Genomic DNA, 22,976 nt, shown 5'->3' on the forward strand with positions numbered 1-22,976 from the left:
GTCTGGTTAGGTTCGGTAGAACGGGTGTGTATTACCAACTACGTTAACGTAACGAGAGGTAGTACAAGGGAAGCGCGCGAGAGAGGTAGAGAGAGAGAGAGTAGAGAGAGGAGAGAGGGAGAGACGTTTGGCCAGCAAAGCGTGTCGAACCTCGAGAACTCTTCATCCTTATATACTCGTATAAGGATCGCCTTAACGCCCGGCACAGCCCTTACGAGGCGATGCCTTTCAGCTACTAGACGAACGTCGTAAGTTCCAGCGGGTTCTCTACGGTTCGAGATGAATGTAGAATATACATTCATGTACTATATTATAATACACATACTGAGTCGTTACACACTGCAATCATCGTGCTCAAACAATTACATCATAATACACCGATTGAAACCACTCAGAAGAGATTGTAGGCCCTTGCCAGAGGCAAGCGCTCCGCGGGCTCGATGTCCATCAGAACATCATCCGCCCGCACCTCATAGCTCTCCGGATCGACCTTCATTTTTGGGGTGGCAAAGTTCCACTTCATGTCCTTTTTCGTGACGTTCCTACAATTCTTCACGGGCTCGCAGCGCTTGTTCAGCCCGTAGCGCTTCTGGATCTCCAGCTCGACCGAGATGCTAGACACGAAGGCCACCGAATTCAGTGCAGCTGACATGGCGTGGGACCCCCACATCGGCCGGCCCATGACAGGCTGGACCGTCGGGATGGACGCGTTTGCGTCACCCATCTATGACACCTCCGTGAGCGTTCGATGTCTGGTAATAGAGAGCGCCCGATGCGCACCTGTGCCCATGCAATGACTCCAGACTTCAGCACCATTTCTGGCTTGGCGCCGAAGTTCTCTGGCTTCCAGAGTACGAGGTCGGCGAGCGTACCCGGGTTAATCGAACCCACGAGGTGGCTCATCCCATGCGTGATCGCGCTGCGCTCTGCAGCGTCAGAAGAGAGCTAGACCACCCGGGACGAAGTGGCTCACGGGTTGATGGTGTATTTGGAGATGTAGCGCTTGACGCGGGAGTTGTCCCGGCCGGGGATGTCGCCCTCGAGGGTCAGCGGGCCACGGAGGTCCCGCATCTTGCTCGCGGTGCGCCAGGTGCGGCTGATGACCTCACCGACGCGGCCCATCGCCTGCGAGTCGGAACTGATCATGCTGATCGCGCCGATGTCGTGCAGGACGTCCTCGGCGGCTACGGTCTCCGCGCGAATACGCGATTCGGCGAATGCGAGATCTTCCGGGATAGACTTGTCCAGATGATGGCAGACCATGAGCATCTGTCGGATGTCCGTGATGTGTATGCTCAAAAATTTCTCGATATATGACTCACGTCAAGGTGTTCATCGAGCGTATTGTTGGTGTACGGCCGCGTGGGGTTCGTAGATGAAGGAAGAACATTCTCGTGCTCGCACACAACGATGATATCCGGCGCATGTCCGCCACCTGTCAGAACGTCAAGGAATTGCGGCTTTGAAATGGGGGCACAGTATACCTGCTCCTTCCGTGTGGTACGTGTGGATTGTTCGTCCACCAAATGCCTCGATGGTACCTAGTCAGATGGTTTAGAATGAATCACCCGGAAGCAGTAAAGGATTCACTTTCGACAAATCCACTCTCATTCAGTGTATCAGTATGGATGTTCACCTAACCGTTTCGTCTTAGCATATGCAAATTCCTGTCTGAGATCAAGACGTACCTGAACATCATACTTGTCTCCGACATCCAGAGCCTTCACGATGACAGACGGAGTCGAGCCCCAATCCTCATGCAGCTTCAATCCGGCCGCGCCAGCTTTCACAATTTCCTCCAGTGCGGTCTCACCGGAGTCATTTCCCTTACCGGTGAACGCAAAGTTCATCGGCAGCGTGTCCGTCGCAGCCAGCATGTGCCGCATATAGAACGGACTCGGCGTGCACGTCGTCGCGTTCGTGCTCGCGCTAGGCCCGGTTCCTCCGCCGATCATCGTCGTCACGCCCGATGCGAGCGACTCCGTAACCTGCTGCGGGCAGATGTAGTGCACGTGTGCGTCGATCGCGCCCGCGGTGACGACGAGCTTCTCCCCGGCGACGACTTCCGTGGAGGAGCCGACGATGAGGCTTGGGTGCACGCCTGCCATGACGTCTGGGTTGCCCGCTTTGCCTATGCCGACGATACGGCCGCCCTTGACCCCAATGTCTGCCTGTGCATGGAAGAAAATGAGCATATATGCGCTCATCCCCGGACGGAAACGCTGGCCTTGTAGATCCCGGTCCAGTCGACGATCAACGCGCTGGTGATGACAAGGTCAAGGGAATCTGCCTCAGACCGGTTGGTGGCTTGGCCCATGCCCTCTCTGATCGTCTTGCCTGCAAGGGAAACACGTAAATCAACCGACTACGGCACTGCGGACTTCGTCTTACCTCCACCGAACTTGACCTCATCCCCGTAGACAGTCTGAGCAGATCTATGTAAGAGACGTCAAGTGCCGAGGGACGCATGGGCGTACCTCGTCGCGCTCGACCTCAATCCACAGCTCAGTGTCGCCCAACCTCACTCGGTCGCCGACAGTAGGTCCGAACATGGCGACATACGACTCCCTGCTGACAGTAGTGTCCACGGTGATCTCAAGCGTACCAGGCTGGGGTGTATGTCCGAAGCCCCTCTGTACCAAAGCTGATACGATCTCATCGGTCCTTGCAGGATCGAACACGCCCGTCGCGAGGCGATTCCCGCCTGTGATGAGTTTCTTGCCCGCAATGGCGCAGAGGGTGACATGTTTGCTGTCACCAGGCTCGAAGCGCACAGCCGTGCCTGCAGGTATGTCAAGCCGTTTGCCGTATGCCTTCGCCCTGTCAAAGACGAGGGCCTTGTTGGTCTCAATGAAGTGGTAGTGGGAGCCGACCTGTTGATCGTAAGTGGTACCTCAGAACGTGTGATACGGAGGCGGTGGGTCTGAATGTTCTGACCTGGATCGGGCGGTCTCCATCGTTTGTGACACGGAGCTTGACGCGCTCGCGTCCGCGGTTGATAACGATTGGTTCTCTTTTGACGATGACTGCTCCAGGAGCCTTGGCTCGAGAATACTCGTCCGGGTCGATCACCGGGAAGGCATGGTCCGGAGGGGCAGGCAGGAATGAGCCGTACAACGCATGTGAGAGCTCGACAGTATCGTTGCAAATGGGGTCGTGCACGGTAACTAGGAAGACGCTTGTCGAGGTTGAGGATCAGACGAAGTGGTCTGTGAGTGGCGGAGTGGCATGATACGTACCCGTCTGGAAACGTGCCCTCCACCTGGATCTCGTGCAAGAGGCTGGAAACACCGGGAAGGACGTGTCTGCGGCCGAGCAGCGTCTTGCCGTGCTGCATTAGCTCGGCTACGGAGTGCTTCCCATCGCGGATGCGCTCTTGCAGCTGCGAAGCGATGAGCGCGACGGCCTCTGTTTGGTTCAGCTGCAATCCCCGCGCGAGACGCTTCTGCGCGAGAAAGCCTGCCTATGTCGGGGTTAACTCGTTGCGGAAATAGGAGAAGGGCGTGAGCATACTTGGTGCAGCAGGAGCTTCGCCTCCTCCCTGGGAGAGATCCTCATCGCAAACGTTCACAACTCCGACCAGGGTAGCTGGATGTTGGCCAGATCACCGAGTTGGTGCACTCGGTCTTCGAGGTTGAGCCTCACGCACTCCTGCCCGTGCTCGTCGACCATGGCAAGATAAGATAGTGTACGTCGATCCCCCCGCAAATTAGCGCGAAGTTGGAAATGGAGAGATTCGAATCTGCCTCATGTTCATACATAGCGCGCGTAGCTCTTTTGAGTTCTCTTCGTGCTTGCTCTCATCCGCCCAACGACCATCCAACGACCACCGCTGCTCTTCTTGTCTTTGCAATTCAGTCCATCTCTCGCTGTACTCTGCTGCTTAGGCAACTATCACTATCAACAGTCTTGCATGGCATGGGAGTCTGGAACTATCTTTGACCGTCTCGTTCGCTCTGACCCCAACTCGACAAGTTGGCTGGCTGTCTGACCGTTGCTGGATAGCCTCGATGTCCCTTTCCCAGAATTTGCCACTCGATGACGTTCAACTGCGCAAAGGCGTGTACCAGGACTCGGTGGCGATGCCCCCGATAAAGCAGTGCTCCTCTAGCTTGGGCCGGGTGAACGGAAAGAGTGTCAGACTGCTCAAGATCAGTTGACTCGCTCTGGGAGAATCAATGAATATCAACAGTACGAGTCTCAGCTGCCCTCACGTCTTGTTGGCATCATAGCCCGACGCTGAACATCAACTGACACCTACCTCCAATCACTTGATGACTCCCATGCAACAGGTTCCAAGCTCACGCTGCAGATAAGCCGACCGGGCAGCGCGGCGTGGCCCGTGCGGCCGAGTCTGAGGATAGGATTGTATCGAGCAGCATTGTGTCCGGGTCGGAGCAAGGGCGGCGTGGCTGCAGCGAGGCGGACGAGCGGCGTCGAGGCGCTGCGGGGGAGCGCGGAGCGCCCGCAAGTCCGATGAGTGGCTCTGCCCGCGCGGCCCATCTTTGGCAATTTCGCACGTGATTTTCATTTTGCGACGGACTCATATCCGCTGGGGACCTTCCCCGAGCTGTCTTGTCTTCCGTTCCATCACTGCCCTCCGTCCCACCATCACCCGGGACATCACTTAAACCCCCTCCGTCGTCGATGGCCTTCTCTTCGACCCTCGCCGCGACACCCACCCCCTCGACCCAGCCTGTTAGCCGTAAACGCACCATGTCTTTCTCCTCGCCACCGCCCCGCAAAGCTGCCCGTACAGGCCTTCAGCGTACCGGCTCCTACCTGTCTTTGGAAGACATGCAGGCTGCCGTAACCACAACCCTATACGGCCGCACCAGCAGCGCTTCGCCTTCTTCGTCTTCGCGCTCGGAGCGAGTCCCCAACGGGCCCCACGTCCGCAATCCGCGACATAGAGACGAGCGTGGCCACAAGAAAACTTCACAGCGCTCGACGCCCACCGTAGCTCAGCCATCCACCTCTCCTACACCGGTTCCTACGTCCGTCTCCATCGTCATGCCCAGCTTCCGCCGTCCGTCGCCTCTCGCGGCCAAGCCGTCCACAGCGCCGCCTCGCACATGCTTCCCACGCTCCAAGCCAGAGCCCGACCTTTACCGTGTGGCCATTACAACCCGCATGCGCATGTCGCCCGAGGGTCGAAAGATACTCTACATGGGCCCGCGGTTAGCGCTGTCGATGTACACGGCGAATCGGGAACTCGAGCGCTCGCTGCAGATGGCGACGAACGACCTTGAGCGGATAGTCGCGTCTCAGCGCGAGGGGGATGGTGACACTATCATGACGGAGGACGTTGGGCAGCCGTGGGTCGTCGTCCCACCGGAGGATTGGGAGATGGTCGATTGCGCGGCGTAGGATGGATGGGTGGGCAAGCTTTCGATTTACGGAGGACGGCGACCTGGACTTCGATGACAACGGCGACCCCATGCTCCGCCGAGCCCCGGCCTCGCGGAACAGTGCATGACTGCAATCACCCTACACGGATACATGCTTCCCCGCTTTTGTTCTCTCACAGGGCGTGGACGCCCATGGCGGCTTCGCATCCTGCTATAGTTCTTCTGGCCAACTGGCCGTTGTATCTTCATATGGAAAACAGGGACTTTTGTTGTAGTACTATTGTACAGGAACCAAGATCGTATGTAGCTCGTGTGTAGCTGTAATCAGAAGTGTGCCTCGCTGCGGATGTTATCATTATTGGCTGCGAATGCTCGTCGCTATGTGTTTTCCGTGTATGACGACAATAGCTGCTGCCTGGAGGTATACCAACTCGGATGTTCGCTTGTGAGGCCTCGTCTCCATTCTTCGGGCACTGTTAACAAATGACAATGGAGCATCCGGATACGACAACATGAAGGAAGCGTTGTGCTAGTATCTCGTTCGCCTCTTCTTTGAGACTGGCATCTCAGGGACGTGCGTCCCTTCGGTGCAACCATGCGACCGGCCGTCCTCTTTACAACAAGACCAGAAGAAACTTTCCGGGAAGGACTCCCTGTTCTCTGGAGTGTCCATAGGACCGTGCACATCCTCGTCATGGTCCGGAAACCCCTCCTCGTCGACTTCTAGTTCACCTACGGGTGGGGTGTCGGTCAACAGCGGGCTGAACAGCCAAATCAACGTATAGGCGTACCAGGATGATACATGCATTCATCCTCTTCCCGTTCTTCGGCCACGTCGAAGTCTTCGCCGCAGCGCAAGCAGGTCGCCCATCGGGAGATCATTTCCGGTGCCCCTCCAGCGTGTCCCTGCGCAGCGCGTGGCCGAGCGAGGCGGTCCTCGGCAACCAGGTTCTCGAACAGTGCATGCGCCGAGACGGCGTCGTCTGCCACCATGTTCGCTAGAACGTCCCGCAGTTTGTCCTCGGGGCACGTCTCTATGGCCGTATACAGCTGCTGGCGCGCTCCTGCGCTGAGCGGTGGAATTCGGACCTCATTGTGACGTGGGCCCGCGGCCGCCGGATGTCCAGCATTTTCTGGCTCGCTGTCGTATGTTAGGTCTATGATGTCCTCTTGAGCTGGTCTAGGCATGATGTCGTCACGACGTTGGATGACCGTCTGGTGGAAGCTCACCGTCAAGGCGGTCAGAGCCTAGAAACGGTTCAACCAGGCTTGTCTATGCGTACCTTGTGAGGGATACGTATACCACTGGGATATTGTGAGAGTGAACTTCAGCTTCTCAATGTGACCGTACTGCTGTATGACGCTGCTAAGTTGCACGAGGCTGAGAGCCTGAGAGCGCTACTGAAGGTCTTTACATACTTACGTCACTCGACCGTCGGTCCGTGATGTCCGATTATATCGGAGGACGGTTCAGTAGTAGTCCAAGTGAAGTACATACGTGCAACATCCTTCCTTGCACATGGGATGGTGGGATGAGTTTCAAAGGACTTGGACGATGTTTGACTGTCGGGCCAGACAGCCTGGAGCTACTTGTTCCATTGGCACCACAGCCCGGCGGCGGCGTTCGATGGGACACGCCAATTTGAAAGCAAACAAATTCGTAGCATATGCCTCGACGCCATCCTGAACGTTATGAAAGTTAGTTCTTTGCGATCTTCTACAGATACTACAGGACATATCACAAGGCGAAGACGTGGTTTATTTGGGTTTATTCTAGAAACATTGGCCAAACTTTGGGCCCCGTTGAGGAGATTCCCTGAAGGAACGCTCACGTGGCGCGACGCGCGTCGACGTGCTTCCCCGGTGTCGACGGAACCATTGCACCAGTGCAGCAGCACCACTCACCTCGGCCCCGACTCGTATGCGCACACCTTCCACCCACCGACCCCTCCCCGTCATTACGATGAACTGTACGCGCGAGACGCGGCGGGAGCTCGCCTCACTTAGTTCCTAGGTGCGAATGTATGAAGCTTTGAGGAAGGTCGGGAACCCCGACTCATATGTGGTCAAGGTCGGTCTTTCTGTAACAGCCATCAAATTCATGCCAGACGTTTGCAGCGAGAGACCACGTGGATTATGGGTCTAGCAAGCCGGCCTCTGCAATACGCAATGGTGTAGGAAGTGGACCTTATACTTACGGTACGCATGCCGTATATACGCGCCACGCTCATGACTTCTACTCCATATTTGATGTAATGGTACACGCGACACGAGCCGGTCTCTGGTTCTACACCTGTGCAATTCAGTCTTCGGGTGCCATCGTCGGCGGCGTCCACTGAGGACTCAGTAACATTGCAAGAATTATCTCGCCGAGTACCAGTACGTTTTTATCGCCTATAGTCTGTGTCACGAAGCGCGCTCAACATGCTAGGAATGTGGGTTCCGCAATCGAACTATCAGCCCTAGGACTCTCGAACATGTCATGTGCAGGCGTCCTTCTCAAAATGATGAACATGCGTCAGCGTGGGTCAGCACGGATTAAAACGCCCTTAGGATCAACTTCAAGCTGACCGCAGTAACTATGTTAGCCACAACAGCCCTGCTTGGCCCTTTGGGGCACTCAAACGCTCATCAGACCACCAGGCCTCCGACAGGTCGTCGGGTGGTCCCTCTGTCCGGAGGGCGATGACGTCTCTGTACGGGTACGTGGGAGAACAAGATACGACCGGACCCGTGGATCGGGCTCTTTGGACACGGGAGTCTCAGGCCAGTCTCAGGTATGCGCTCACCGGCTCAGCGCTCACAGCGTCGATGATCCCGTCTACAGGACGCTGACTGATTGGGTACGATATATGCCCATCCAGTACGCACCTACATCGAGAAGACCTCATAGACCTAGTCAGTCGCCCTACCATCTCAACTGGGGCAACGAATTGTAACCTAAAGATGACCCGGCTGATCAGGTACGCCTGTGTGCCTGTCGATACATCTTGTACGGGTACACGCGCAAACCGGGGGAACAGCCTGGAACAGCATGATCGAATGCCCATGCTATCGCTTGGCCAATCTCACGCAGTGGCAACAGCGAACCCGAAGCTGGCTTACTGCTGCCCAGATGTGCCCTGCCCGCAGTTGGACACGCTGACCACATGCTGCAAGGCAGCCTAGTACTTCTGTGGGATAGCCGCCTGTCTGGTGGACTTGACAGCAGGGTTAGCTCTCAACATGCTACCGTACGTGTCCATTTGAACCAGAGCTCTCTCACCTGCGGAGAAGGCTTCGACTTGGATGTCCGTTTGGCTCGATCACGGAATGCGGTTCCATAGGGGCGGGTCGAGCGCACATGAAGACGGGACGCTCAGGTACTGTTCCGACTGATCAGATCGGGCTGTACGAAGCGATCAGGGACCTCCGTGGAACAAGTGCCGAGCAATATGTCATGCCTCTTCAGAAGCCGTAACGTTCAGCAGTCACCGGTACGGCATGGAACGATACTGACTTACTGCGGTATCACAACACAATGGCGTCGTATCGGCTCGAGAATGACCAGAGGATGGGTACGCGCAGAACGACAACGTGCAGATACTAACAGAGCTAAAAAGCAAGCTATTTTATACAGATCTATACTGTGGGCGTTTTTTGTGTTCCAGAGGTCGCGTACACCGCGCCGTGGGATCAGCATGTGGATGCCCCCGGAAAGGGCCTACGAAGCTCACGGAGAACTCAGGGCCTTTTCAAGCGGAGCGGCCATCTCCTCCGGATTGCCAACCCAATGCACTATTTGGTCTTTGGTGGTGATGATGAACACTATCGCCAATAGTCAGTCTTGCGGAAACTGTATTGGACGGGAATGAAGAGCTAACCTAGCGGAATCGATAGGTTTTGGCCTGGCTCGAACAATCCTATGGAACGCGTCTTAGCTGACATCTCAAGAGGCTAGTCAGCAGAGCACCAATACCTTGCACGGCGACGCGATGCGAGTCGATGTATATCGGGTAGTCCATGTCACTCCGGCTATCGATGAAGTTCTTGACGATGGACCCGACAATCGCCGTTTTGTTGAAGATGCCTCGTGATTGAAGGTGATGACCTTGACGTCCGGTTTGGTCGCGTTAATTCTCGAGAGTACGCCGCAGACCACATGACAAGGCTGAAGAAGATGGGACACCAATTGAGAATTGACATGGAAGCGGGGGTGCCGCACGTACCCGGCACCACCTGAGAAGGATATATTGCGGTTAGTTATCTGACGTTCTGCCGAAGAGATAAGCGACGAGACTCACGATGCCCAGAATTCAATCACGACTACCTTCTTGTTTCTCCACCCGTCCTTGGTCGGTCGTATGCACTCAAATGCGTCCGAATCGAGCCATGACAGGTCCACCCTCTTGCCGAGGAGGGGGCTTCGCCAGCCAGGGCGCAGGAACGCAGGTGGACCCTTCTTCATCTGCTCCTCAAGGGCTTCCCATGTTGGCAGCCGTGCCTTTTCATAAAGCGGTCCACGACTGCGGGGTTGTGCGTTGCCCTGAACCGCGCTTCGGGGAGCTAGCGTCAAGACGCCGACGCGCGGGGGGTGCGAGCAGGTGCGTACCTACAGCGGCATCCCACCTAGCTGGTGTTCAGCGTTCAGCGGGCGGCCAACAATGTCAGAGCGTGACATACGGAAACATAGCAGTGCGCACCTTGATCCCACTTGTCCTCGTATAATGGCTGAAACACGGACCATATGTTGGTGCGGAAATCATTCATGGCGGCCAGCTCCTCTGGTGATTCTCGGCCAGTTGGGACGCCATGACGCTGCGTTATACGTAGCGTCAGTCGCGAGCTCGAGTGAGACGATGCAAGTTGCAAACCTCGGGAAGTTCAGGCCGCCGCTTTATGGGAGCTGTAATGAGATATATGAACAGGCAGGTGGTCATAGAGGGCAGGAATCGGCGGTAAGTTGGATAGGAGCTTTAAGATGCCGGTAAGGTGCGGCAGGACGGAGAGGGAGATTTCTAATTACGCCTGCATGGAAGAGGCGTCGGCCTGGGCCAGCAATCAATCACAAGAGCTAGAATACCCCTCGGCGCTTCCCGTCATCTACAGCCCTAACGTAACTCTTGTTTCTTCTCCTTTTCCAGAGAACCAGCATCTTCATCGTCCCATTACGTGTTTGATCGAGATGCTCATTCGTTCCTCCGCACCCGTCATAGATTTGTCCGGCAATGGGCGAACAATGCCAAAACATCATAATGCAGTAAAACGGGGATCATTAAGGCGTTTAGCACAGTGGTAGCGCGCATGCTTTGCACACATGTGTGAATATTGCATGAGGTCGAGGGTTCAAGCCCTCAACGTCCATTTTGTTTTTTTGCTGAGTAGCCGGAGTCTTTGGAGAGGATCCTATGATACGCAAGTGGTTCGCTCTGGGCTGTATGCAAACTACTTTCGTGATTGAGTACGCGCGGTACTAGCCAAGCACCCAAAGGACCTAGCCATTCCTGCAATTTTACGCTGAAGTGGTCACTTTTCACGCTGTTTGCTCCGGTGTCGAAGTGGTATTGTCTAGTTACTATGCCGTCCTGGTTGTTCGGCAACATGCACGCCCGAATCGAATTCAAAGACTCGTACGTTTGTACACTTTCAATAGCGCTCTGGGTCCTTGTCATGCACACAATCACGCGCATATCCGACTCGGATGCAGCCTTGAATACAATAACCAACCAGGGGACGAGTCCCCGACTCGGAGTAATCTCACTGTCGATTGTGCCGCACGTACGTCGGCGCTACCGCGATGAGCGGATGCAATTAGGCTACACAAGAAGGGGAACTTCGGTCAGGATATCGGATCCCTACATGACTCTACCATACACATTGCGCACACTGGGGTGACAGGATACATGCAGAACTATCAAATACTTCGAAAGCGCGCCAAAATTTACTGTCCGCAGCGTGGTTCTGGTTCATGGCTATGGCAGTAAAATGGCGCGTGCCGGGCGTATTGCGGCTCTCAGCATCAGCCGCGCGGGCCCCAAGGCCAGAAGACGGGAACAGTCCTGCGTGAGAACACGTCAGCATCTTGAAGCTCTCGCCCCCCTGGTCAGTAGGACTTGCAAACGAAGTTGCGGAAGCGCATACGTAACTCTCACGATGCAAGCGAGGGAACGCGCAGAATGACGACGCCTTCCGACACCAAGCATAGTCGGAGAGTGGGCGAGTCTGCAGATTGTGTGGGTAGGCTAGAAGTAGTCTGTCGACTAGCGAGCCAATACTCGCACGCTGGGAAGAGGAGTCCACAGAGGTTCCGAGGGAGTGTCTGCGAAGGCACACCAGAACGTGAAGACATAGCAGCCCACAAGGGACAGCAATTAACCCATATGAGGTTCAGAAGACGCGACTGACAACACGTCGTGGCCGAAGCCGCTGTGCAGAGCCCCAAACGTGACAGGATACCGGGTATGCTCGTGGGGCGTGACGAGCGGAATCGTCGGGCGCCATGCTCGGAAATTTGACACATGTACGATGGTTGCAGACTATCGGTGCGGCAATCTGAATGTCTGGGAAAGGCTCCAGGGACAAAGATGTAACGGCCAGATGTCAAAGTACCACACACCGTTGTATTCCTGCCACCTCGGGTCGTTGCCGAATTTCAAGTTCCTGCCTTCTGTGAACAACCATAACGCAGTCAGGTTCGCGGATATTAGCTATGACGGGTCCTATGGAAGCACTCACCTCCAGTGGCGGCACCCCCGACACGTTGCGCAGCAGAAACCACGTCATAGTGGACTCGCGCCGGCGAGCAGCCATGAAGCGCGCGGGAACGAGGGCGTGCACAGCGAGTGGACAGAGAGTAACCAAATGCCAGTCCACAGGCCCACCTCGCCTACGTAGCTGAGAAGCAGGGCGCCGTTTATAAGACCATACGTGTCGCAGGGAGATGACACGTACTTCGGGTGGCGGCTAATGCTCCATAAGCCATTGGTAATGAATTTCTCGTTATGCTCCTTTTTGTCTCTGGCACGGCGCCAGGTGGTCTTCTGCTGTCGGCGACTGCGAATTTCGGGTCAGTCTCATTCACTTCGACACTTCGAAGGTCCTGTAGGATGGCGAAGCACCCACTGATCTCAAATAGCCAGGAACCGGCAAACAAAGCAAGTGAGAAATAATCAAACGGGCGGAGTGGCGGATGTGCGAGGCGGGTAACGTGTTGACCTTGCAAACATAATCGTGTCAGAGAGCCTCATGTCTACCCGCCATCTGCTGTCTAGAATCGACGTACCAGGTACACTGGCAAGCCGACGACGAAAACCCACGTAGCTATGGAGCGGAGACATTCGTACGTCAGTCCGAAAGACCATTACACGAGGCTTATGAGTTCGGTACCCTGAGCCATCCAGAAGCTGTGAACTTTGCCGGCTGGTATTTAATTTCGTCGAACCTTGAGTCACCCCCTGCTTTTAGCGCCCTCTGCCAGGTTCGATAAGTTCAGCGGGCTATCGACTGCGAGGTAGTACCTGTCACCACAGTGACAAGAAATGTACCGAGCCGCGTACTCCAGACGACTATGGCAGCATCAGCAAGAGTTGCCTGGGGGCAAGCTGATAATAGAGGGAAGCTGTGTATTTGGAATCTTATCCCAGTACTTCGCCTTCATAGATGGGTAATACAGCGAAGTGAAGGTACTCGTAACGAATCCAAGCGCTCCGCCGAGATCGTAGAATTTCTCGTTTGCCTGCGGGACAAAATGACAGCCAGAGCTTCGAAACGCATACCTACTGTCGCTCATCATGAAGGTAGAGCATACCTGATTGTAGGCCATAGGACACTGCAGCCGTTGGGAGTAGACTCGAGAGGATGGCATTTGTGCAGTATATATCAGTGAGGATTGATCAGAAGTTCGCCTGGATAACGTCTCTGAATCAGCTTGTCGCCGCAGTATGGAGTGTACACAGAGCTACGCCTGACGACAAAGATGGGTAGCAGTGAGAGAAGGAACGCAGATAAGCAGCAACATCGTGACCGCCTCATTTGGGTCCTCATTGACAGGAAAGCAGCTACGAGCGGTAGCACGTGACCGCGACGCGTCATGGTGACATCATGGGTCTGGCGCACCCCGCCACCGACGCCGGCGGTCTTGCATATGAGGCCAGCTGCGTGCTGCAGTACGCAAATGCTTCCGCCACCGCCCGCACGCTCCCCGCTGCAGTACGGCGGTCTCTTGCGCGGCAACGAGTCTCGCAATTGCACTATTCGCGAGTATTAACGACAAGTCGTTGCACAACCAACAATACGCGCCTTATGTCTGCTAACGGTCACGTCAAGCCCAACGCGCACCCCGAGCACCCGTGCGCAAGGGACGCAGTCCCACAACCCATCCCCGCCCGAAGACCCATCCGACGCACGAGACGCGTGGGATCCCCGATACTGGATGGCGTGGTGAGCTGCCAAGCAGAAGGGCGGTACATACGAGCAAGACTACATGCGCAAGCCACCATACGAGTGGAAGAGCGAAGGCGGCCTGTTCAAGGCGAAATACTACTCGTAGGTCGCCCCTCTCATGCTATTGACCGTTCAACGAATGATCGCGTGCAGGCAGTGCTGGTGCGGCCATGTCGCGTTTGAATTCCACGGTGACCCGCTGACGCAAAGCACTGCCACTGCGGCAATGCCAGCGTTTGCACGGAGCACCATTCCAATGGGCGGTGATTTTCCCCAAGGTCATATATCACCTACTCGGATGCAACCGTGCACTCACCCGTGCCCGCGGACAGACTTCCGCCAGGATGGTTCGCAACGAAGGAAAAGCGCTGCACTTCTTCTCCACAGAGGACCAGACTGCTGAGCATAGTGTGCCCTGCAAAGTGTCATGCAACGTCTGCCGATCACCCATATTTGACGAGGGCCGCAACACCGTGCTCGCGTACCCGGCGTCGTTTCGCTTCAAGGACGGCAACATCCCACTGGACTTCCAGCCCACTGCGCACATCTTCTACGGTCAGCGGTAAGACGATCCCCTCCTTTGTACAATTCTGAACGGTAGTGCTGAACACGATGATCAGTGTCATGGACGTCCCCGACGGTGTACCCAAATGGTCTGGTCACAAGGGCGAAAGCGAGCTGCTGCAGGAAATGGAAGAGGAGGAAGGGTACGCCAAACACTTACGCCGTCTTGTTCTACGCTGCTGAACGTCGCTCTCCGTCCCATTCAGAACCATGCCGAAATACAAGGGCAAGCCGAACGCGTATTCAAAGGCGGAGAAGGAGGACCAAGGGCCGGAGCTCGCATAAGACTGGCGAGAGGTCGTCGTGGTGAACATCACCTCTCAGTACTGCACAATAGTCAACATCCGTCTTCAAGATCATAGAATCAGCACCGTCACGTACTTCATCGAATGCAGGTGACTCTTGACTTGACCAAGGAATAAGAATCGAAGCATTGGGTTTCTGTCAAGTGCAATCGATTCCAAAATGCCTTAGCTCGAGCCTCGCGTCAAACATGTAAGTTGAGTGAATGCCAAAACAAGATGACGGTGAAAGCTGGCCTGGACGTCTGCTAAGTACTTGTGGCAGGAGTTGCAACGACGCTTATACGCGTCGGTCACGCTCACGTGCACTGTGACATTGGCCGCGTACGCGTTCCTACTAACGCGTTCTCGTGCTACATAGTAGTGGTAGTTCTCCTTCGGCGCTGCCAGTGGACAACGTAGTACATACGGAATAGCTTCCCGCCACATATCCGATACGGTGCCACAGACAGTGTTCACCTTCGTGTCTCATATCATCTCACAGACAATTCAAACCAATGCATGAATATGCTACAATTAAATTTACATGACAGTATACTCCGGCTAGTCATGGCCGACGCTCTGAGTAAATGTACAGGTGTCCTGGCTTGAGACGCGCAGCTGCATGAAACAAGCCGTCAAGACAGTGCGGTGAGGCTCAATGAAGGGGAACGACATTACCTTCTGAACCGAGGTGCACGAATGCGAGCAGACTCGAGCACTTTACTTGCTCTTCGGGGCTCAGCGCAGCCGCACGTCGGCCACGCGCAGGAGCCGCCGTTCTTCTCGGTAGTAGCGCACTTTACGGTGTCCTACGCACGGAGCATCCAGTCAGTGGTTGAACGCTTCTATCGCACGGAATGGGTAGTACTCACAGACATTGTGTTCGAGGATGTGATAGTAGTCGAAGACTGGGGATGCGACGGTCCCCTCGACGCTCTTTTATAGCGAGGATTGGGTCCTCATCGGATGCTATCGCGTAGCACGCGCAAACGCCAAGTCAGTTATTGGGCTCCATTTATCTTCCCAATCGCAGCGATCAGGTATGTCGCCAACGCTATTCCCTACACCCGCCCGTGCGTGCAGGTAAGCACCTCACCACATCGGCCATTGGGACTAACAGGGAGGCACCTTGTCGCTCAACATCGCCTCACACACCGCTCCGGAATTTATTTGGATAATTGGACGCTACTATCAGTCACGATCAGCACCTCTCACCTCCGGACCGACGCATAGCCGTATTGTTCGACGCTCCTGGGGATGTTGTATGCCTCCGCGTCGGGGGGTGGTGACGTCGGCCGTCGACGCTAGCCTGACCATCGATCGCAGTGCGCACTAGGAGGCAAGTTTACAGGCGATGGTACCTCGCGCGCATGATCGATAGCTGACAATGACATTGGCGCATGGAGAGGAGCGCGGTGTGGATCGGTGGACACCTACTACGTTGAGCAAGTCGTGTAGCTGGAGCAGTCAGCATCGGGCGCGCAAGAAGATGTACAACGCCGGGTTGTGCTTGCAGAAGACAATTGTGATCTGCGGATTTGATGGGCGTCGACTGCGCGGGGATGTCAGGAGGACCCACCTCGCATGGTACCCAATGGAAACAATGTCTTTGGTCAACCTCCGTCGACGACCAAGGGGAACGTGATTCTACACCTCCCGTTTGTCCACGAGTTCGATGCATTCCGTGAGAGTATTGCCCACGGAACGTAACCTTCTCCATCTACGAAGATGTGAGTACCTGACCTTCTCTCGCATTCCCACCGACAACGGATGGTTTGTATTCTTTGTCAGGCCTAGAGCCAACCCCCCTGGTCTGGACAGGCCGTCCAGTCGGTATCACCTCTTGAATAGTAGGTGTTGTTCTACAAGTGCTCAGATCAGCTACGCCCGCAAGGAACAATTTGACAGAGGTCTGCCCGTACCAGGTAGCGCCATCACTTCCAACGGTACAACTCCGTCGCGTTGAATTGCGACCCCACAGCGCGGAGACACCTGTGCAACGTGCTGGCCAATAGAGCAGCGATGATAACGCCAGTTGCATAGCATGGTTGGGGAACAGCCGCGCCTGGACGAAGGGGCGAATGGTCGCCCGTGCATTTGGTGACGCCCGGCTCGGAGCCCGGCTTGTGTCCTTGTATAAAGAGTCGCTACTGAGAATTGCTGGACTCCAGTCACCGACTACAATCTACATCCGCTATCATCATGTCTGTGAGTAGCACACCCGACGACTTGCACTGCACAGGATACTTACCAGATATCGTAGGACACCGTCAAGTGCGCTAACGTTGAGAAGAACGGCGGGACCTGCTCCTGGCCGGCATGCGGCTGCGCTGAGCCCCCGAAGAGCAAGTGATCGCACTCATGTCCTCTACCGCACCATAGCGTAGGTAGGCTTGCTTCTGTGCATGCAGTGGAGACATGGTACTTATGACGTTCTTTGGATAGGCAGCTATGGTCGGGTTGATTGTGTGTGGTCTTGTACGAGGAGTCGTCATGTAGTACAGCGAAAATACACGGATTTTCCTGTTTCTTGCCCGGTCCGAGAGAAGCAAGCAGTGATTCTAAGTTACCCTCTGTCCTATAGGATATTGAGTTGCTTTCCCGGTTTATCTGCAAAGAACAGCAACTCGGAACCTACTCAATAGCCATTCAAAGCATCCATCAACCGGCGCTACAAAACGCGTAAGCGATGTTGAGAACCCAACCTCGGTGACGAATACGACACGATCAGCTCCTCTCGGATGCGGGAAGTTTCTGTAAGGCCCTCTGCATCCTCTGAAGCGACGGAGAACATTGTCCGACAAGCGTGCGTTCTGCATCATATGCATCCTTCAACGACGACAAATCTGCCGTGTTGGTATGTTCTTTCACAGCGCCTGTCAGAAAAGCGCCCTTATAAGAGAAATGCGGACGAAGAGACTGGTTGGTACTCGCCACGTATGGGTTAGTCTGCGTGGAATCACATTCTGTCAGCTGGGAAGAATGGCCGACCGGCAATCCGTCAAGATGAGCCGTCCGACAACAACTACCACTGTCCGAGGTGAGCACTATCAGATAAAGGGGCCCGAGACCCACTGTCGCTGTACGGCAGGTGATACAGTGTGAGGTCCGAGAACGTTGAAGTGCAAGTTCGGGAACAAGAAGCTCCGAGAGGAGCAACAGCGGCCTTCATCAGCCGAAATGGTTGATTGGGTATTGGTCAGAAGTACCGCAGTCCTGGAGAGATGCCTGATCGAGAACAACATGACAGAACTTGCAATTGTGATTGGGACCCACGTACGCCAATAGAATACTTGACATTAGAATCTCAGCGCCAAATTTGGCTCACAGTCGCCAGTCTTGCGGAGTACGGCTAGACAGCTGACGGGAAAGTACCGCCCGGCTGCTGCATATAAGGTGGGTCCGATGTGGTAGATCGCCAGCAGTCCTCGACTACTACACACCTACACTCGAACATCATGTCTGTGAGTAACAGGCAAGGCAAGCGACGACGTACACAACACTGACACTCCTCTGTAGGACACCGTGAAGTGCGCTAACGTCGAGAAGAACGGCGGGTCCTGCTCCTGGCCGGCGTGCGGCTGCGCCGAGCCCCCGAAGAGCAAGTAAGCCCGATGCTACAGTGAAGCGACATGGTATGTTCCCTTGTACCTACGAGATTGAGTTGCCGGCTCATCACGCTTCGACCTCGCATTGTAGGATTCTCATGTCGCTGCGTACTTAGCCGGGATGTCCACTGCTGCAGATGCTATGTCGGTCGTCGTATCTATAATGAGGGAATCCAGATGCATACCAGTTTCATCATCGTACCTCACTGGAAGGTGTAAGAATGCCAGCCAAGCCTGTGTAACACTATCAAGCATCATAACAAGCAGCGTAGCCTCGCGTCATCGGTTGACATGTCTGGTCTGACACGCGGCAATCCGAGATCGCGACCTGGTGCCCCCGGTGTTCCACGAGTGCGAACCTGCGCGAATTGGTTTGTGTAATGAGTGCATTCCATCGGAAAAGTGACATCCCTGCCTCACCTACATACCAGCAGGAATGCCGAAATGTCTGAATATTTGCCTTGTACTCGCAAGTTACCGAGCCTCGCCCCGGGTCCGAGTCGTGGTTGGCGTCAAGAATGGTCACGCACACGTGCCGTGACTGAACGTGTCGTGGCTTTGGCGCCGTCCCTGCGTCCGAGCCTCCAAGTCGTACTTCGCTATCCCCGACGATCATGATGGCTATTAATTTGAACAGGATCACTAAGACACTCGTCGGGTGCCATGAGAATCGCCCTCAATGGCCGAGATCTACTGCAGGAAAAATGCATAGCGAAACGTTAGCGATGCCATTCTCGACGGCGTCACATCTAAGGCTCACCTTCGGAGACGACTTGTTCTCCATCCGAGGCTCCGAGAGACTCGGAAGGCGTCCTGTGCAACCATGCGAGAATCCCGGAAAGCGACGTCTGTAGGCCGTGTCAGCACTGTCCAAGGCAACGGTGCAGTTTCAATGTGTCTTCATCCTGTTCGTCAAGCTTGAACAATCTTCACGGGCCCGCTTGACGCATGCCCCCTCCTGATGCAGACGTGGCTTGGGAGGTTACGCCCCGTGGTATGCATATCGCCTCCTCGGCTATAGTACTATCATGCTATACGCCATTGTCCTGTATGAATTCGGTCATGCAGCACGCACGTTCGGGCTGGGAACACTCACGTCATACGTACTTAGTTCATGCATGTCGCATAAATGTGTAGCGACGCAGGCCGTGCGCGTGAGATCGACGACCACTAGTTGTGCGTAGATCCTCGCCAGCATTATGTCCTATCGTTACCGCGAGCTTGCCCAACATAGGTCATTAGGACATCCCAAGAGTAGCACGACATCGATGCGTTGAGACCATTGCGTCAGAGCCGGAGTAGAGACGGCACGGTCCGCCAGTATTGCTACCGCGCACCCTCGATTCGAGGACGAGGCCCGCCGGGGGGCTGTTCACCGCCACCCCGCGGGCCGCGTCACTGCGGCCAGTCGCACGCACCCTTGAACCTTCTGTAGGCGACGAGCACAGCAGTTATGCATATGGATGATAGTCTACACGAGAGACTTACTGTAACATTGTACGTTCGACATACAATACATGGCACGAACCAATGCCAACCCTGGTCCATACCCCATACCCGACACAAATACAGGGGGAAGAGCGCTGCATCTATAAATTCAGTATGAATATGTTAAAAGTAGGAGACAGAGTAGTACGTGGAGGAATGACGAAATGGCAGGATGGGGAGAGGGATCTCGCGATAGATACACGACATTACTAATGCATTGTGATGAATGGCATGGATGAGCGCGAGGGATAATGCTACGGGGATGAGATGGGAGGGACAGCATCACAATGCAGAGGGTCAAGATGTCGGAGGAAGGGAGATGCGTATGGTTGCATATGGTTGTACATGCGGGAGACCTCCGAAAGCGCTAGACGAAACAAGACGAGACGAGGCGAACAGCAACGGAACCACACAGCATTAAGTACTCCTATAGAGTGAGGGACGTGGCACCGCCTGTCCGTGACCATACCTAATGAGGAGGAAATAGCATAGGCATGTTCATTGTTCGTTTGGGACCGTCAGCGCGAAATACGGGTGGGCGAGCGCGTCCCGTACAGATATCCGGAGCGCAGGGTCGAAAGTCAGCAACCTCTTGACGAGATCGAGGAAGTGTACGTTGATGCCGTCTTTCGGCGGGATGATCTCCTGCTTAGGGAGGCCAATCAGCATATTGTCACGAAGAACAGCACCCTTGGTACTAACCTGTAAGCTCCGGCAAGCACGCACGTCCTTCTTGCTCTGCCGCGAGACCTTCGGTTTGGGCCAGTCGAGCTTGCCCTCCTTAAAGAACTCTGGCTTCGACCGAGCACCTTGCCTTGCGAAGCGGTCTGGCATCTTCCCCATCACCTGCTCCATCATGGCGAGATGCTCGAGATTATCGTGGGTCTGAAAGAGGGCCATCCCGGTGTAGAACTCCACCAGAATGCATCCCAAAGAGAAGACGTCGCATGGAAATGACCAACCAAGACCTACGACAACAACGTTAACCCAATGGTCGACGAGAATGTTGAGGTGCGCTTACCAAGAATAATCTCGGGTGCACGATAGTGTCGAGTCGACACGACGTTCGAATGATACTCGTCTTCGAACGTCGCTGAACCGAAATCGATTAGACGGATATCCGTAGACTTCAGTATCCTCTTTGTTCTTGTTGCTGCAGCATTACGCTGGCACGATGTCAGTACAGCGAATGACGCCACATAAAATCAGGACATACTCCTCTGCCCGGTATAGGGATCTGAGCAATCCGATAATCGTTGTTAACCAATAAGATATTCTCCGGCTTGAGATCGGTGTGGATGAGGTGAAGGTCGTGAAGAACTGTGGAGACATGATCAGAATGAGAACTTGCTATACAGTGCGAAATCACGTACATGCTACACTGCCGAGGAGCTGCTTCGCGAATGATTGTATGTGTTGGCGAGGGAACGGTGCGAATTCGTTTTCCTTGAGGAAGTCGTAGACACACATCCCCAGTAGCTCCGAGACGAGACATATATGGTTACGATGGTCGAACCACTGTATAAGATGGATACATTTGCTGTTACGTGGTGCGCTTGAATAGCTGATCGCGATTCACGGTTGGGAATACTCACTTGACATTTCTCGGATCTCGCTCCTTTAGCTTCTGGAGGACTCGCACTTCCATCTTACTTGCGTCACGGTACTTTGGGACGGCTCGGATGATCTTGATAGCTACTTTCTTATTCGTTTCAGTGTCGACTGCCTCGACCACCTTGCCGAAAGTCCCTTGGCCAAGCAGCCGTACAGTGCGATCTGAGAAAGAAGTCAGCCACATCGCGCAATAAGTAACAGAAAATCGCGTACAACGACGGTGTATTATGTCGTCGGGCACGACGATGTAGTGGCCTTCCTTGTCGTCGCAAGAGACCTCTTTCGACGCCTGCCAGAGCTAATCAGCACAACTGCGTCGTCTCGGCCGAAGATGGGACATACCTCATCGACAGTAGCACCACTACCACTCGCAATGGACTTGTTCGCAACGAGCTGCTGCAGATGACCTGTGGCGGGCTTCTTCGCGACGGTGCCAGCATCATCAGCGATGTCCCGCCTCCGCTTCTTCGCGGCAGGCCCTGTGAGCGTGACTGAGGAAACGCTCGTCGACACCGCCTGTGCCTCCTGGGCTGCGCGAGCCCGTGTGCGGATGGGAGCGGAGTACAGCGGGGGCTGATACGATGCCGAGAACATGTGTGTTGTGGACGGGGACGCCGTCGTGGGTGGGGGAGTGTCGTCGATGACGATGACATCGCGGACCTTGCCGGCACTGTCGACCTCCTGGACCTCGCTGTAGCTGACGGTGTACTGGTGAGGAGCCCGCTTGCGCTTGCGCGTTGTGGGAGGCGTGGGCATGCCGGTGGAATTGCCGTTCAGTGGGCGATTGAGGTGGGAATACTGGAGCAGCTGCGGTGCCATGGCGTGCACAGCGGTCTGCATAGCAGTGAGGGTAGTTGTGGACGACGTGGTGGTAGGAGTTAGAGAGCGAGGGGAGGCAGTTTATCGGGCTGATACACCCAGGACGACGAGTGCAACTGAGCAGGAGACGCTGGCCCACGGAGCCTTATTTGTTGTTTGGCTGAGCCACGCCTTCAGCCACTCTTACGAAATCGCCCCTCTGTCGCGACCAGCTGCCCTCGCTGCCCCCAGCGGGCCCAGCGGGCTGCTAGATGCGCCTCTGCGCGTCCTGCAGCTTGCGCGCGGCGGGGAGACACCACCGCTGGCCAGGGCGGCGCAGGGAAGCGCACTCGAGTGGCCGCGCTGTGTTTGCCCAACATGGGCGCCTCGGCGTAGCATGTTCCGCCCTCCCCCAGCTGAGCCACCCGTTCCCTGGCCTGCAGGCCCCGCTGGCGCACCGCTCTCCGAGCATACCGTCCCAGCATACCTCCCGCTTCGCTGTGCTCTGTTGCTGGGAGAGGTTGGGCAATGCACGGCGCCCAACTGGCCGCCGCGGTCATTCCCGAGTGTCGATCCCGGCACGTGAACGCTACAGCGGCCGGCTCCAGAGCGCGTGAGGTCGTTCGCTCTCGCGCAGAGCCAGTCATATCTCCCCCATCCGATGCCTAGATACGAATTCTCGTAGCGCAGTCAGCGTAGCTAGCGCGAATACAGCATCCCGAACATCCGAATGAGTCGTTGCGCGCTTCGTCGTTCACAGAGACTGCCAAAAAGGGAACAGTTCCACAGCGCCAAACAAGGCCCAAATAATCTGGATCTAGCTCACCGCCGGGCACGACGACGGCGAC

At 55.4% G+C, this 22,976-nt stretch overlaps 1 non-coding gene across 1 annotated transcript; it reads left to right on the top strand.

The window, feature by feature from the left end:
* Positions 1–10,608: 10,608 nt before the first annotated feature.
* On the top strand, positions 10,609–10,694 carry B0H18DRAFT_t157. Its single transcript has one exon. It is a non-coding gene; the product is annotated as a tRNA-Ala (tRNA).
* The last annotated feature ends 12,282 nt before the right edge of the window (positions 10,695–22,976 follow it).

This window comes from Fomitopsis serialis, assembly GCF_022376445.1.
Source record: "Fomitopsis serialis strain Sig1Antser10 chromosome Unknown B0H18scaffold_219, whole genome shotgun sequence".
Classification (NCBI taxonomy): domain Eukaryota; kingdom Fungi; phylum Basidiomycota; class Agaricomycetes; order Polyporales; family Fomitopsidaceae; genus Fomitopsis; species Fomitopsis serialis.